This window comes from Dromiciops gliroides, chromosome 2 (genome assembly GCF_019393635.1).
Source record: "Dromiciops gliroides isolate mDroGli1 chromosome 2, mDroGli1.pri, whole genome shotgun sequence".
Lineage (NCBI taxonomy): Eukaryota > Metazoa > Chordata > Mammalia > Microbiotheria > Microbiotheriidae > Dromiciops > Dromiciops gliroides.
In genome coordinates this window covers 442,373,911-442,391,988 of record NC_057862.1, presented here as the reverse complement: position 1 = coordinate 442,391,988, position 18,078 = coordinate 442,373,911, and the positions used below count along the sequence as shown (strand labels likewise).

The window sequence follows — 18,078 nt, the reverse complement described above, 5'->3', positions numbered from 1 at the left end:
TTTGCAAAGCACTTTACACAACGATCTTATTTTATTCTCCTAACCCTGGGAAAAGAGAGTTATTATTATTTCCACTTTACGAATGAGGAAAATGAGACAAACAGAATTAAGTGACTTTCTTGGGGTCCCATAGCTAGTAGTATCTGAGATTACATTTAAACTCAGATCTTCCTGACTCCAGGTCCAGAACTCTACCCACTGCCCAACACTTTGCAATATGAGAGATAGAAAGGATGAGGCAATGGTGGGAAGATGGATCAAAAATTCAAATATAATTTCCTTTTATTCTCAAGTATGCAGATATTACATAGTAGGCAAAATGAATTATAGTTATAATGATTTAAGAGAAAAGCATAGGGGGCAGCTAGGTGGTGCAGTGGATAAAGCACCAGCCCTGGATTCAGGAAGACCTGAGTTCAAATGTGACCACAGACACTTGACACTTACTAGCTGTGTGAGCCTGGGCAAGTTACTTAACCCTCATTGCCCTGCAAAAAAAAGAAAGAGAGAGAGAGAGAGAGAGAGAGAGAGAGAGAGAGAGAGAGAGAGAGAGAGAGAGAGAGAGAGAGCGTAATGTGCAGAATGAGGGAAGAAATGATGAGGTTAATAATCTTTATGAACTCTGCTCTGGTTAGATGATGCCTAGAATATAATGATAGTGATGATAAATATTTCCATGTATATAGCACTGTAAGGTTTGCAAAAGTGTTTTTACAAATATTATCACATTTTTTTCCTCACAATAAGCCTGGGAGGTATATGCTATTATTACCCCCATGCTACAGATGAGAAAACTGAGGCAGACAGAGGTTAAATGACTTGCCCAGGGGCATAGAGTTAATAATTGTCTGAGGCAGCATTTGAAACTGAGGTTTTGTTGACTCTAGGCCTTAACCACTGAAGTACTAGCTGCCTACGTAGAATTATGGTGTCCAATCTAGAGTAGTGTGGCCAGTATGGTAATGTTTGTGTATATGAGGACCAGACAGAGAGGCTTAACCTGAAAATGAGGAGATTTAGCTGACTAGGTAAAGATGTGTCTTGTGCAAGAAGGACTAGATTTGTTCTGTCTTTCCTTAGAGGGCAGAACTAGAACAAAGTTTTAACTAGCAGGCAACTTCACAAAGTATGCTCTCAAATCAACTGAAAACAAATTCAGTTGGGGGCAAAGGAGAGGGTGGAGGAGAAACCTTGTAAGACAAGTCCTTGGCAGGACACAGTGAGGCTGCTACTGGGCAAGTATCCACAAGGTCGAGAGGAAATGCATTAGTAACTTCCTGTGTTAACTAATTATTCTTGATAACTAGGTGTCAAGGAATGCTATCAACACCCTCTAAATCTTAGTGCCCTTACCCTGTTCTCATTATGACTCTTGAATAGAAAACCTGAATAAAAGGCTGTAGTGAGGGAGATTCAGATGTGGAGGGAGACTAGATAAGATGTATGGAAAGATTTCTTAAAAAATTAGACTATCCCTTTATAGATAGTAGGGTGTCCCCCCCCCCCTTCCTGGACGTCTTTAATTGGAGTCTAGATGACTATTTGTCAGGGACATTGAAGAATGGATTCTTGTTTGAGCACAGGTCAGATTACATGGCCTATGGCCTCTTCCAGATGTGAAATTCTGTCACAGGGCTATAAATATTTTTTGATGAAAATGAAGATTAATGATATAAAAATCAACATAGAAATGACATTCTAAAGCTTAGAAGGATAAAAGTGCACATGCTTCCAGTAAGTGATAATAATAATAGCTGACATTTATATAGCAATTAAATGTTTACAAAGTACTCTATACTTACATTATTTAAATTGTGGAGAATATTCTTGACCAAATAGTTTGTATTAATCATCCTGTTACTATAGACACATGGATATAACTGAAAACTCAAGTTATTTATAGATTCAATAATCCCTCAAAGCTCAGACTTGGAAACTCAAATTGCAATGTGTTGAAAGTCACAGGATAAAATCAGTCACCAGGTCAACTATAAACAAGGACAAAGAGACTGGGCCTCTTTGCCAGAAAGTATAATGACTAAAGACTTTGCCCCATCTCCTTAGAGACAAGAAAATGAACAATTAAGTAATTTAAGTTTATGTCAGTAATTAGAAAGAACCATATATTGTATACCAGAGTACAGAGTGCTCCAAAAGTCTTAGTGCAGTTAGAAGCTTTCATAGCCAGGGCAGCTAGGTGGCACAGTGGATAGAGCAGTGACCCTGGAGCCAGGAGGACCTGAGTTCAAACCTCGCCTCAGACACTTGATACTTACTAGCTGTGTGACCCTGGGCAAGTCACTTAACCCCAATTGCCTCACAAAAAAAAAAAAGAAGGAGAAGCTTTTATAGCTTTATAATGGGCATAAGCTTTAATGGTGCTTAACTGCACTAAGACTTTTGGAGTACCCTGTATAACACCCTCAGCAGTAAGAAGCAATGCTATAACTTGTGCTTACATATCTCTTAATAACATGATATCTAACTATAGATTTCAGGTAGGAGGGAAAAAACCCTCTTTAGTTACATAAACATTTTAAAACATGAATAAATTAAGAAATATATCCTTTAATGTTAACCTCAGAGGAGTGTTGTGAGGATTACTACTTATAGTGGCAAAGAAAGTTGTAAAGTATTTTGAACACCTTAAGGGAAAGTGAGGCTTCACATCACTCGAACCACTTATTTTTAGGACGAAGGTGCACAAGAAACAACTTGGGATTTTGGCCAGTAGCTGACAGATAAGATGATGTTTTTTAATTTGAGAGGATGTGGACATTTCAAGCCCTTTCCTTCTCCATATATGAGGCAAATTTGTTCCTGGCAATCTGTAAAGTGATCCTATACCAGGCTCATATCATAGACATATTTTGTTTTACCTAATCATAGCTCTAAGCATAGATTTAAAATGGAAGGGATCTCAGAAATGCTTTAGTCTTCACTGGACTTGAATAATAATCTTCTACAACTTATGACCATCCCGTTTCACCTCTAGTGAGGTGAAAACTCTAACATTCAGAAATAGTCTGTTCTACTTTTGAATAGCTCAGGTTGTTAGAAGGGTTTTCTTACAACAAGCTAAAATCTGGCACTGCAAACTAAATTTTAGAGTGCTAATTTTTCTCTTTGGAAACAAAAACAAGTTTAATAGCTTTTATAAGTGACAACCCTTCAAATACTTGGAGACAGCTATCGTGTTTTCTCTAGACTAAATATCCCAAGCTTTTTCAATTAAGAAAGAACACAGGATAACTAGAACTGAATTATGGGATATGCACTTGTCTTTTTGGTAGAATGGAAACAGATAGGGACTACTGTCCAGGAGAGTCCACTGCTTAAATGACTTAAGTTACAGTTCCCAAACTTTATTTTCCACATGCTTCTGGTATCTCTCATAAAGCATTTTAAATGATGATATTAATAATTATTTTAAGGGGAAATAGGAAGTATTCCTAATTCTATAGATAGACCACAAATGTATAATTTTTAAATGGGTCTCTGACTTGTTCACCTGTAAGTGGATAGTTAGGTATCACTATCTTGTTATCTATTTGGGAAACAAATACTCATCTTCATAGATACTCTAGGAAAAAATGAAACTCATTTGATATTTGGAAAAGATATACCTAATCACTCTCATGCAGGAGGTACTGCAATGTGCTTCAGGTTTCAAAGTAAATTTAGTTTTGAGAGGTCAATTGATCATGAAAGACTACATTCTTATATACTGCAGGAAGTACTGAAGAAAACTTCCAACTATTCCTACTCTCAAAGAGGGGTAAAAGAAAACAAACTGTGGGCAGCTAGGTGGCACAGTGGATAGAGCATTGGCCCTGGATTCAGGAGGACCTGAGTTCAAACCCTGCATTAGACACTTGACACTTGCTAGCTGTGTGACCCTGGGCAAGTCACTTAACCCTCATTGCCCCCCCACCCCCCAAAAAGAGAAAACAAACCAAAGTGACCTGTAACCAGTTTTATATATTTAAAAGTATTTTGGGGGAACCTTTTTCATTATAGGTGAGGGCAGGTAAATTTTATAATTAATAATTTTTGTATGTCTAGTCCTAAGGGGAATAATGAATTCCTTTTAAGAAATTAATCATTTTGAAATGAAATTGTTAATATTATCAATAATGATTGTTTCACCAACCATAATAGTCACTGTTACAGCGTGCAATTTACTTGCTTTATGTGTATAGCATATGCTCTAGAGCTACTTTTCCAACTCTTATTCATACTAAGGAGGAGTCAGCCAAGTGTTCCTAATGTAGCTATGCCTCTCCCTTTTGGGGACAACCCTGAGGGAATGGGGTTTTCTTTCCAAAACTATATAGCTTGAGTCCCCATTAATGTACTTCCTGATATTGTTATGAGCTGGTTATCAGTCAGCCAGACTTAATTAACTTTTAGAAAAGGGGTATTTTACCGCAGTGGTATGAATGGTTGGTATAGACCCCTGTCGTCATCATCCTCCCCGTTGGTATAGACCCCTGTCGTCATCATCCTCCCCCTGCCCCATGCCCCAGGTTTTCTTATACTTTTCCACAAGTACATAAAGTGTTTGGGGAAAGTGGGCTCAAGGTTAGAGCATACGTAGCAGACTCTGAGCTCCTCAAGTCCTTTTACTGGAGTCTTCAGTTCTTCCCTTGAACTATAGTGTAGCTTTTTTCCTGGGCTCTTTGTAGAACCTTGAGTGTGTGTATAGTTTGTCCTTAACTTCAATGCAGACATTGTGATCATGTATCTGGGGATGCTTCTAGGTCAAAGACAGGAAACCAGCAAGTACTCCAGTGGGTTCTGAACTAGCTCCCTAGTTTTGAACAGGCCTCACCTGATTGGAACAGACTTTCTGTACAATGTTGCTGAAGCTCATCCAATGGTTTTCAAAGAACTTCTGCACTTAAGTCTAAAGTTTTTGATTGACTAATTGAGAAGTAGTCTCAATTGATAAATATATCAGGGCTAAATGGAGTGATTTTGATCTCATCTTTACACATACATTATTTCATCTGATCCTTACAAAGCTCTGGCAGATGGGTACTATCTCCATTTTGCAAATGAGGAAACTGGCTGAAAGAGATTTAGTGAATTTATCTTTTCAAAGCTTTATTAAGTCTGTTACTTAGTTCACAAATTAGTAGGGTCATGTATTTAGACCAGGAAGGGACCTTAAGGGCCACCTTGTCCATACCTCTCTTTTCATACGTGTGGAAATTAAGGCCCAGATATGTTAGGTGACTTGCCTACGGTCACAGGTAGTAGAATAATTTTAACCCAGGTCCTCAAATCCCAGGGTGTGGCTCCTGTTGATAAGTTAAAATTATCAATCAAACTCTTATTCAAGCTTCCATTCTCTCTAGGCTATTTTATCAACTTATCTTTCATTTCTCAGGCTACAGAGACCCAACTCTTAACTAAAAAGCAAGTGATTCCAACTTCAACTGGGAACCAATTATTGAGAACTTCCAAATGTTCTGCTCACTAAATCACTAGTCTGTTCCTTAGTTCAAGAATGTATGTGTCACAAACCTTAAGGATAATCTGGCTGACCTACTTCCTTGCCTCATTTGACAGATAAGGAAACTAAAGGCCAAAGAGGGTGACTCTTGGTGATCTGGTGCAGATCTAGAATGAACTCAATAAGAAGCAACTGACAAGCATGAGCATCCACATAAGACATGCTAAAAAGCAATGTCTTTTAAAGCAAATCACAATGAGAATGGGTTTTAGATGAGTTTTTAAATTAACAGGAAACTAAAATCATGGTCAAGTATTCTAGAATTATGGAATCAAGGGGCAGCTAGGTGGCGCAGTGGATAAAGCAATGGCCCTGGATTGAGGAGAACCTGAGTTCAAATTTGACCTCAGACTAGCTGTGTGCACAACATACACAAGTAATCATATGCAATAATTATCTAATTCTCTTTTAAAGTAGCTGAAAAGGCTGCTGTTCTTTAGAATTGTTATTTTCGGCACACAGGGGAGGAGTCTTGTGTTTAAGAGTATGTACTTCCAGTTACCACTTGGTGTTCATTTAATTTTGGACAACTGTTCAATAATAGAGTTTACACCCTCAATGGCTATTTTATAGTTTCCAGCATATGGCAAGTTTTCCATTTTGATTCTGAACTGTAATAACTTGTCACAGTTCTGAAAGGCACAAATATCTCCCTCCCCTCCCTTTTAGCTGACCCTTCTTGTTCAAGAAGCATCCTTCATTCAGACCTAGGAATAACTTAATTTTAAGGTTAATTTTAAACAGCAGAAAATGAACCAGCCTAATAAAGGTCTATATTACAAAGCCACAATATTCCTGGCAATGACAAATGAGAGAAACACACTGTCCAATGATGCACTGAGCAATAGTTGAGTTAAAAATAGAATTACAAAGGCCGGCATAGTTTAGGAGAGACTAAGAAACAGTTTAGGGGTGACTTCAATCATTAGTATGTAATATAGGGACAAAAACAGGGGTTGCCAGAATACTTTTGGCATCAGAAATTATGATTTTAGCTGATTATTTACATGTTTCCCCTCCTCCTTCTGTGAAAAGAGATCTGGTCTCACCAACTACCATCAATAAGAATTTGTATTTTTTTAGGGGAGTAGGGAAAATTTGTTGCTGATAGAGGCCTCTAGTCCCTCTTCTTGGGAAGAGAGTGTCAGGAGTTAAGGAAGAGGAAGGAGGTAAGATGGAGAGGGGAGACTAGTAAAAGTTCTGTGAGACCCATGCAAATTTATTGGTAGGTTTTTTCTTTGTTGTTGTTGTTGTGTTTTGTTTTTTAAGCAGAACTGCTCATGTGGATCTTTGCTTCCATGGATATAGATGTTCCATCCAATTATGAAGACTGTAATCTATCCCTGTCTGCCCATCCTGGGCTACTCCTGTGCTCCTATGTTTGACACAAGGAGTCTGCCCAATGTGCTGGGTCCCTTCCTTACTTTCTTTTGACTCTGCAAGGATACCAGTGGAATACAAGGGTTATCTATTATTCCTCATTCTTGCCGCATGACCAGCCCAAACATTTTTGCACTTATACATTTCTTTGGTGACATCGTTTACTTTGGTTCTTCCAAGGAGTTCCTTGTTTGTTGCATATTACAGCCTGCTCACTCCTACCATGAGCATCTAAATTGCCCTTAGTGATATTAATTTTCAATTATTGTGAAAATGTAACTTTTATGGAAAAAAAAGAAAATGTAGGGTCCCATGACTTGCAACTATATAACAACACTGATAGAACATTAGTATTAAAAAGATATTTCTCCCCCTTGGAGAAATCTGGAGTCATTAAAAGGGACTTTGAAATTTTCCAATAACCTAGTCCATTCTGCTCTTCCCATTTAAATCTGGGACCATTTGCATTATTGGCCCAACATGTGTATATTTATGTAAGCAGATATATTTAGTAATGAATATCTTTTAAAGGTTATCTCTCATGATGTCATAATCTGGGCAACAGGCATTTTCATTGAACAAGTATATTTTCTCTTCTTTCGGGACAGGAAAAACAACAAAATACAAAAACCCTTGTAAACAAAAAGGCATAGTTAAGTAAAACAAATTCTTGAACCAAGTTAAAAAATGTCTCGTTCTACACTCTGTGTCCATCATTTCTCTGCCAGGTGGTGGGTAGCATATTTCATAGTTATCAGTAATTGAGTCCTTCAAAATCCTTTGACTTTACAATAGTTGTATAACTTGTTTTCCTGGTTCTGCTGACTTTACTTTTCATCTGTTCAGAGGTTCTCCTAGGTTCCTCTGAAATTATCCCTTTAGTCATTTTATGGGACAATTTTATTTCACTATATTCATACATCATAATTTGTTCAGTCATTCCCCAACTGACAGCCACCCCTTAGTTTCTAATTCTTTGCTACCACAAAATCGTTATTTTCCTTTCTTGGGTCAACTTTGCCAATTTGACAGGTATGAGACAATACCTCAGAGTTGCTTTAATTTGCATTTCTATAATTATGAGTGATCTGGAATACTTTATATGGCTATTGATCGCTTGGATTTCTTCCTTAGAAAACTGCCTAGTCATATTCCTTGACAATCAATTGAGGAATTGCTATTATTATTCTTATAAATTTTAATTGGTTCCTTATATATCTTGGAAACGTGGTACTTAGAGAAATTTGCAAAGAAAGGTTGAGTGATTAGGGCCCTTTTTCAGGAGGCTCTTCAATATTTCAGGGCTTGATACAGTAAACACAATGTCACAGCCTGGAGCTTTTGGAGGATTTCATCATCTCTATGGAATCACTCTTAAACTTTGACTCTATGCTGTATCTCCTCCAATACAGTGGTAAACACCTTTGGGGAACATTTCTGCCTCTTGTATGCCTGGCTTGATATTGGTAATTGGAGGATCAATGAACCAGATTCTCTCTGTTTTTATATTTTTCAAGGAATCTTATATAGTATGAATAGGAGATCCCTTGTTGGAAGAGAGGCTTTTAAAGTAGTATCCTCTACAGAATCAATTACTTAAAATTTAAAAAAATAGTCAATGGGTTCATGTCAATCGCTGCATCTTTATGATCCCTGCATCTTTCAGTCAATTGTGTGATGGGGAAGATGTGATCAAAAACAAACAAACAAAAACCAAACAAAAAAAGATGTAATCTACCATGGACTATCAAGACTATCATGGACTTGCAAGAGCTTTCCTGTTCCCCACTAACACCCTGATCAAGGATGTCCTTGATTACGTGCGTCATTCTCAAAAGTTGTATGTTGGTAGAAAAGGCAGGAATGTAGGTTAGTACTTTTTGCTGTTCTCTTGGTTGACTTTCTAGGAGATTAATAAGGTTTGATATCCCTACCCCCATTTTTGGTCTCTTTCCCTCCTTCAGATATCCCATGAATCAATCCATTAACAAGAATTCACAACTGTGTCACCTTCGGAATAGATTTCTAGGTACACCTGGCCTAAACTTGCTGCTTTCTCCATCTTGTTCTCTTTAAGTGTTTATTTCTCCTTCATCTTTAAGCACATTCAGGATTGTGGTAAGAGTCCAGGTGTGGTGGCTCCTCTTTGATAGTGAAAAGAATGTTTTATAAATCTCTTTCAATTTTCACCTATTTGTTATCCTTCTTCTAGTTTCATCCTTAAACCGCTGGGATGTCATTTAGTTTTTGTTTGTTTGTTTTGTTTTTGCAGGGCAATGGGGGTTAAGTGACTTGTCCAGGGTCACACAGCTAGTAAGTGTCAAGTGTCTGAGGCTGGATTTGAACTCAGGTCCTCTTGAATCCAGGGCCAGTGCTTTATCCACTGTGCCACCTAGCTGCCCCATGTCATTTAGTTTTTTTAAAAATTACCCCAAAAAGCCTCTTTCTGCACTCTGAATATGTTACCTCTCTGTCAGAGGGTGGGCAGCAGCAGCAGCCTGGAATCATGGATGGTGATTGCAATGATCAGAATTCTTCCATCTTTCAGAGCTGTTTGGCTTTAAAATGTTGTAATTCTATAATTTGTTCTCCTGATGCTCACTTTACTCTTCATTAGTTCACACAAGTCTTCCTAGGTTTCTCTGAAATCATCTCAAGTTATTTCTTAAAACACAACAGTGTTCTGTTACATTCATATATCATAATTTGTCCAGTCATTCCCTAATTAACGAGTACCCCTTTAGTTTCTGGTTCTTTGACACCACAAAAAGAGAATTAATTAGACTTTTTTTTGGTCATTTTCCTCTTTCTTTGATCTCTTTGGGGCACAGGCCTAGTAAAAGTATTGTTGGGTCAGAGAGTACAGTTTAGTAACTTTCTGGGCATGGTTCCAGATTGCTTTCCATAATGGCTTGACAATTTCATAGCCCCATCAGCATTGTTCAAAGATTCTGATTCTAGTTCTTTGTTTTTCTTTCTTCCTTTCCCCCATTAATCTTTGCTTCAAGATCAGGAAGTTTCTTTTGATTTCAATTATGCCCTTCCTGATATTATCTTCCCCTCTTAACTCCTTGTCCTTGCTTGTTTCACTGTTGAGTATGAAGTATTTCTACAACTCTGGGTGTGTTTAATCCTCCTTTGTCAGTTTCAGGCAAAAGGTTTATCTGACGTCTACTTCCTCCACACTGTCCTGCACTGAGTATGTTCTTCACACATACTCCAAATATAAGAAATAGTAAGTTCCATCTCCTCTCTCATTTCTATACTAATGTATTCTTTTTACCCTCCCTTCTTTTTCCCTTCTTCAAAATCTCAGAACAGAACCAATCTACTCTCAAGATTTCTGCTTTCTTTTTTAACTCCTTTAACACACTTTAATGACATTAAGGTTCTAAAGGCCATTTGTTTCCTCTCCCTTGTTAGAATGTTAGCACCACATCATCATAAAGCTTCTTCGAATTTCCCATTACCCTTCCTAGGTAGGTTTCTTTGGATTCTTCTGCTTGTATTTCAAAGCCCCTATTCAGTTCCAGTCTTTTCAACACAAATACTTGAAAATACTCTATTCCATTAAAAACCTATTCATACTGCACACTCCAGGTGCATCCCTTTCTTCACAGTCATATACTCAGTTTTGCAGGGTGAGGTCGTCTTGGTTGTAAGCCTCCTTCTTTTGTCTTTTGTATTCTGGGACCACCTCCAATTTAGAGTAGAAACTGTCAGGTCTATGTGATCCTGACTCTAGTTCCTTGTCCCTGAACTGCTTCTTTCTGGAGAAATGCCATATTTTTTTTCTTTGATGTAGGAGTTCTGGATTTTTGCTCTGACATTCCTGGAACTTTTCCTTTTTGTGTTCCTTTCAGTAGATTCTAGTTTCATTCTGCCCCCTAGTTTTGTGTATAATTTTTCAGGTGGTTTCTTTAAATCTAGTGCCCAAGCTTTAAATAAAAAACAAAACAACCCTTTTTTTTGGGGGGGGGGGGGTAGGGGGGTGGTGAGGGTTAAGTGATTTACCCAGGGTCACACAGCAAAAAAAAAAAATCATTTTTAGAGAGTCTAATGATTCTTAAAATTTCTCTCCTTGGCTTATTTTCTAGGTGAATTATTTTTGATATCAGATATCTTATATTTTCTTCCATCTTTTCAATCTTTTGATTTTGTTCCACAGAGAGCTGACTGTATTTAAAATGGATTTAAATGGCTAGGAACTATTTCATTTAAGTTAAAGTTGAATCACTTTTCTAACAATTTAGAATTAGGAACCAAATATATCTTTTATAATTATAAGAATCTAATGCACTGGAGCTCCAGAAAAAGACATGATTAAGAGAAATGGAAGCAGATTTTACATATATATGCAATTTCTTGAAAAGAAGAACTGAATTATAAGGGCACACCTATGAAAGAGTGTCAATAGTATATGATGCTCTTCATTCAGTGAAAAATTTTAATGGCAGAAGTAGCAATATTTTGCTTTCTCTTTGGTCAATGTAGTTATGAAACTATTTGTGGAAATTTATAATGTTAGTATTTGAATTTTTAGATTGTATATGAAAAGCAAAAAGACTTCCAGAGAATGTCATAGAATTTATCATACTAAAATTATATTTTATCAGTGTTAAATCTGCCTTCTCTAAAGTTCTTTTATAACCAGTTACTCATCCTACACAAATCATTTGACAACATCATGGATACTGGATGAATCCCAATCTATTTAGAAAAGTTTAACAGTAACTACAGCATTTCTGTGGGCCACCTAAAATGTATGCTTCTTTCACTGCGGACATTTAAGAAGTCTGATACAAAAGAATCTCTAAATAAGAAGTATTCACAGGAGAATTAGATTAGGGAGTATGGTCTAGCAAAAAGAACACCGGACTAGAAGACAGAATACCTGAGTTTTAGTTCTTGCTAAGTTGCTTCCCTTCTGAGCTTGTTTCTTGCTCATTTTACATAAGGTCTCTGTGTAGGGGGAGTTGGATAAGATGACTTCTAAAGTCTTTTTCAGTTCTAAGATTCTATGATTTTGCATGCTGGGATACCTGAAGAGACATTTTTTGAAAGGCTCATAATTTTAAAAAATATTATTATTATTGTTTAGAGCTCGAAGCTTGGAGTTTAATTATTAATTAGCCCTTAAGTTGGCAGTTTGATTCTGGATAGCTATATAACGCGCACAGTGAAATCCTGCATCTAACAGAAAGAAGACTACCTACCTACTCTTATTCTAGGTTGTATGTAGCATCAGAGAAATAGTGAATGGCTTAAGTCTGGCTTAAAGAAAAAAAAAGTTCTATGTATACAGTTTAACCCTCTAGGTAAGAAGGAACAGTTTTAAATGTTTCTACAATCCACTTTTACACTATCTTAAGTTAAACTTGGATATAAATTAGATGCTTCAGTTTTATTTTGCAAATAATTAGGCAATAAAGACTTTAGTTAAAATTTTAAGACTGTAAGATTCTAAAATGGGGTAAGTTATGAAGAAGGCAATAAACCACACAAAAATTCATTTTATGAAGCTTTTCATTCTCCCCTGAGTTGGATCCATTAAGGTGATCCGGCCAATAAATTAGGTTTTTTTTTTTTAACTAATTACTAATTAGGTTGATGTTTTATTTTGAGATGTTCTCTTGAATCTTTTTGTAATGTTTTGTGTGAATTTTTTTCTAATTGTTAGGAATCTAGATTTAGAAACTATAAAAGGAGACATTCACAAGGTATATATAAAATTACATACTACAAAAAAATCTATATTTAGATTATTAATCCCAAATTTATAATTATTTTGTTACAAATACTGTCCCCACAAAGGCATATATAATAATGCTCTAATACCAAAATCTGGGAGAAAAATAAAATGGTACAGTAGAAAGAGCACTGGCTCTGGAGCCAGAGGACTTGGGTTCAAATCCTGTCTCTAAAGCTTGCTACCTGTCTGACTTCAGGCAAGTCACTTTACTTGAGTAAAGTAAAATGAGAAGGCGGTACTAAGGTCTCTCTCCTCTTTGGATCTATGATCTGGGAGATATTTCTAATGACTGCTTATGGAGTAGATTCTTAAGGCAAGAAAAATGCTTTATGTTTTTATATAATAACTGAATCTTGCTCAATAAAACTTTGCAAATCTTAAATGAGGGTAGTAGAGTGATACCCAGGATAAAAGCCAACAAGCTTATTTGGAATTATGCCCAAAAGGCTAATAAAGCTGTGCATACCCTTTGACCCAGCAATACCACTTTTGGGTCTTTTTCCCAAAGAGATCATGGAAAAGGGAAAAGGACCCACATGTACAAAAATATTTATAGCTCCTCTTTATGTGGTAGCAAGGAATTGGAAGTTATGGGGATGCCCATCAATTGGGGAATGGCTGGACAAGTTGTGGTATATGAATGTAATGGAATACTATTGTGCTGTAAGAAATGATGAGCAGGAAGAGTTCAGAGAAAACCTGGAGGGTCTTGCGTGGGCTGATGATGAGTGAGATGAGCAGAACCAGAAGAACATTGTACACAGTATCATCAACATTGTGTGTTGATCTACTGTGATGGACTGGATTCTTCTCACCAATGCAATGGTACAGAAGAGCTCCAGGGGACTCATGATGGAAGAGGATCTCCAAATCCAGGAAAAAAAAAAAAAGAACTGTGGAGTATAGATGCTGATTGAACCATACTATTTCTTTTGTTTTTGGTGCTGCTGTTTTTCTATTTTGAGGTTTTTCCTCTTTGCTCTGATTTTTCTCTTATAACATGACTAATGCAGAAATATGTTTAATGTTATTTTATATATATATATAACCTATATCAGATTACCTGCTGTCTAGGGGAGGGGAGGGAGGAAGAAAAATCTGAAATTGGAAAGCTTGTGTAAACAAAAGTTGAGAACTATCTTTACATGTAACTGGAAAAAAAATAAAATACTTTATTAAAAAAATTTTTTAAAAAGAAACTGGAAAAAAAAAGCCAATGGGCTTGATTAAGAGGGCATCCTTTCTCATCCCTACATTGCAAAACCTCTTGACATCACACCCCATTTCTTCCTCTTTTATTTCAATCTCTGATGAAAAAGTGGGCCACTTGGGGGCAGATAGGTAGTACAGTGGATGGAAGACCAGCCCTGGAGTCAAGAGGACCTGAGTTCAAATCTAAATTCAGACACTTGACACTTTACTATCTGTGTGACCCTAGGCAAGTTACTTAACCCCAACTGCCTCACCAGGAGGGGAAAAAAGGTGCACCTCCTTGCCAAGGCAATCCCCAGTAATATTTGACTTTAATCCCAACCTCTCACTTCCCTTTTGGCAGACTACCCCCATAATTATTATCTTCAGTCTCTATCTACTGGTTGTTCTTCTGCTGTCTACAAACACACCCAGGTGTCCTCCACCCTTTAAAACCCACACCTGACCCTAACTTCTTCTCATGTTACATCATCTTTCCTGTGGGCAACTAGGTAGAATAGTAGAATAATGGAGAGAGTAATAGACTTGGAGTCAGGAAGACCTGGGATCAAATTCTCTGGCCCTCAGTTTTTTCATCCGTAAAATGAGGGGGATGGGGGCAGCTAGGTGGCGCAGTGGATAGAGCACTGGCCCTGGAGTCAGGAGTACCTGAGTTCAAATCTGGCCTCAGACACTTAACACTTACTAGCTGTGTGACCCTGGGCAAGTCACTTAACCCCAATTGCCTCACTAAAAAAAAAAAATTAAAAAAAAAAAAGAGGGGGATGGACTTGATGACTATTAAGGCCCCCTCTGACAACCAAACTTTTTGAAAAAGCTTTCTTTTCTTTTTGCCACCACTTCCTTCGTTTTTCAATCTTTACAATGTAGCTTCTGACTTCAATAAAATGAGAACACTTTCAAACTGCCAATGATTTCTTAATGACCAGATCTGATGGTTGTTTCTCAATCCACATCCTTCTTGAGCTCCAGGCAATACCAGCCTCTTCTCTCTGGCTTTCTAATGACACTACTTTCTCTAGGTTTTCCCTCCTTGTCAGTCTCCTATGCTGGATAATGTTCCATATCCTGCGCCCTTACTGTGGGTGCTCTATCTTGGTTTCTCTTCTCTTTTTATACTCTTTCAGTGATCTCATCAGCTCCTAGGAGTTTAATTAGCATCTCTGTGCAGATGACTCCCAGATCCAAACATTTAGTTTGGTCTCTTTCTTGGATTAGAGAAGTTGAAAGTGCACTGGCTCTAGAATCAAGAAGACCTGGGTTCAAAACCTATCCTTAACACTTAGTACTTGTAGGGGCAGCTAGGTGGCGCAGTGGATAAAGCACAGGCCTTGAATTCAGGAGGACCTGAGTTCAAATCCAAATTCAGACATTTGACACTTAACTGTGTGACTCTGGGCAAGTCACTTAACCCCCATTGCCCTGCAAAAAATAAAATAAAATAAAATAAAACACTTAGTACTTGTGTGGGATTTGGCAAGTCACTTGATTTCCCTGGGTCTCAGTTTTCTCATCTGTAAAATCAGGGGATTGGTCTCTGAGGTCCCTTTCAACTCTGATACATGATCCCATGATCCTGCATCACTAGCTTCTAGCTGGACATTTCCAGCTGGATGGATATTCTTTAAGTACCTCAAACACAACAGGTCCAAAACACAACTTATTATCTTTCTCCATAAATATTCCTCTTTCAGTGGCACTGTTTTTGTTGAAGGCATCAACATCCTTCCAGTCACACAGGCTCACAACTTTGGAGTCATCCTCAGCTACTCATTCTCCCTTACCCCAAATATCTAAGAGAAGTTTCCTCTATTCTACCTTCATGATGGCTCTTGAATCAATCCCCTTACATTAACATGGTCACCATTATAGTTCAGGCTTTTAATCACCTCTTGATTGAAGTATTACAATAGCCTCCTAAATAGTCTTTCTGCCTCAAGTCTCTCCCTTCTCCAATCATGTATATAGGGACCAAAGTGATTTTCTAAAGTACAAGTCTGGCCATGTCACTCCACTTCTCAAATTCCAGTGCCTATTTCTAGAGTCAGAAACATACGAATTCCTTTGGCTTCTAAAGCCCTTCACAAATTGGCTCTAACCTACCTTTCCAGCTTCATACATTATTCCCCTTTAACAACCAAATGGGCTTTCCTGCAGTTTTTCCACACAACACTCTATCTTCTGTCTCTATGCTTTTGAATAGGCTGTGCACATTTGTAATGCACTCCCAGACTTTACCTTCTAGTATTTCTAGTATCCTTCAAAACTTAGCTCATCTTCCAAAGAAGTACGGCAACACATCAAAGAAATAAACACACACACACACACAGAAAAGAAAAAATTTTAAAATCCTTGTTTCAAAGAAAATGAAGAAAATGTAAAAAGTCAGCTTATTTGTTATTTTTAAAGCATCTTGGCATAATAAAAATGAAATCTTTATCTAGGAGATAAAATTGTTAGGAGAACAAATACTCAGATGATTTATTCATTTACTTGATGACATAACTACAATGATCAATTCCAGACCAAAAGTCAAACATCAAATTAATAAAAGTGATATCCAATCCCTAGTTTACTTTAATACTAACTTCAATACCCTTGCTATTTTCATACCTTGAAAACAACTAGGAAGAGAACTTTAAGGAATGGTAGTTATTTTCTGAACCTTTAAAGTAGTATCAGTATGAACTATGTATCACTTTGAGAAAATCTTTTTTTTTTTTTTTGGTGAGACAATTGGGGTTAAGTGACTTGCCCAGGGTCACACAGCTAGTAAGTGTTAAGTGTCTGAGGCCGAATATGAACTCAGGTCCTCTTGACTCCAGGGCTAGTGCTCTACCCACTGTGCCACCTAGCTGCCCTGAAAATCATATTTTTAAAAAATCCAAATGAATAATAAGTGAATTAGGCTGCGATTATTGTGTCTTAGGATTTCCTCTCAGAATAAATTATTTAATTAATACATAACCTTTCAGGACACATTACAAATTGACTACAATTGTAAGTGTACACATAATTACCCATAGTTTTTCTATACTTAAAGCATCATTTTACTATGGAGACCAAATAATCTTATGTAATGCAAAAATGACCTTAGAAACCCGGGAAATTGAACACAATGCAACGAGTGTTTCCTGGGGCTTCACACTCTGCTGTTTTTGTACCAGCCACAAGGGCTGGCAATGACTATATATGTATATATGTATACATACACATATGAATGTTTGAAAGATAGTCTTTGAAACACATGACAACATTAAAACTCAACTTTTTTTTTTTTTGGTGAGGCAATTGGGGTTAAGTGACTTGCCTAGGGTCACACAGCTAGTAATTGTTGTGAACTCGGGTCTTCCTGAATCCAAGGCTGGTGCTCTATCCACTGCGCCACCTAGCTGCCCAAAACTCAACTTTCTTAAAACCCTTGTTATTATACCTAGGACAGATCTGTTTTCTGGAGATTACTTTCCTAGACCATATCAGAAGATCTGAAATCTAACAAGATCAACTGAACAAGCACTTTTATGCTGGATGTCTTTGCCTGATAGGCCCAGGAAAACCACTAGGTAGTTATAATTATACTTTGGACTAACTTGTGTTGCTTCATTCTGGTTAAGAAACTTAAAATTTTACAATAAAAAAGGCTTTTCTATTAGTTTTGTTAAAAATAACAACAATCCCCCCCAACTCAGCATCAGACTAAGCTCTAAGTGACTTATAAAGCCAGCATCTAATAATCATTTATTAGCTAAATCTCTTTTTCTCTTTTCATACCACTCTTTAAAGAAAATCATTAACATTTAGAAAATGTTATTGTAAAAAGGATCAATTATTTTATTGATGGCAGATTCAAAGCTCAAGTTCCACCTTCTGCAAGAAAGCTTTTTCTAGTGCTCCTGAATTTTAATGCTTTCTCTCAGACTTTCTCCAATCTATCCTGTACGATATATATAGATATATAGGTTGTACTTAGTTATATGAATGTTGTCTTCCCCACTGGACTGGGGTTCCTTGAGATCAGGGTCTTTTTGTTTGTTTTTCTTTGTATCCGAATTACTTAGTACAGTGCCTGCCTAGCACATAGTAGGCACTATAATGCTTGCTGGCCTGATTTCACATAGAGATTTCTTTACTATTATAAAGCATCAAATGACAACCTTTATGAGGCTCTCCATAAATAACTCGGGCAGAACTAGCTACACATAGCTACAACAAG

General features: G+C 37.2%; 1 protein-coding gene across 3 annotated transcripts in view; it reads right to left on the bottom strand.

The window, feature by feature from the left end:
• Window positions 1–18,078, bottom strand: part of CABLES2 (Cdk5 and Abl enzyme substrate 2) — a 44,740-nt gene that overhangs the window by 25,000 nt on the left and 1,662 nt on the right. The gene's annotated exons all lie outside the window — the stretch shown is intronic.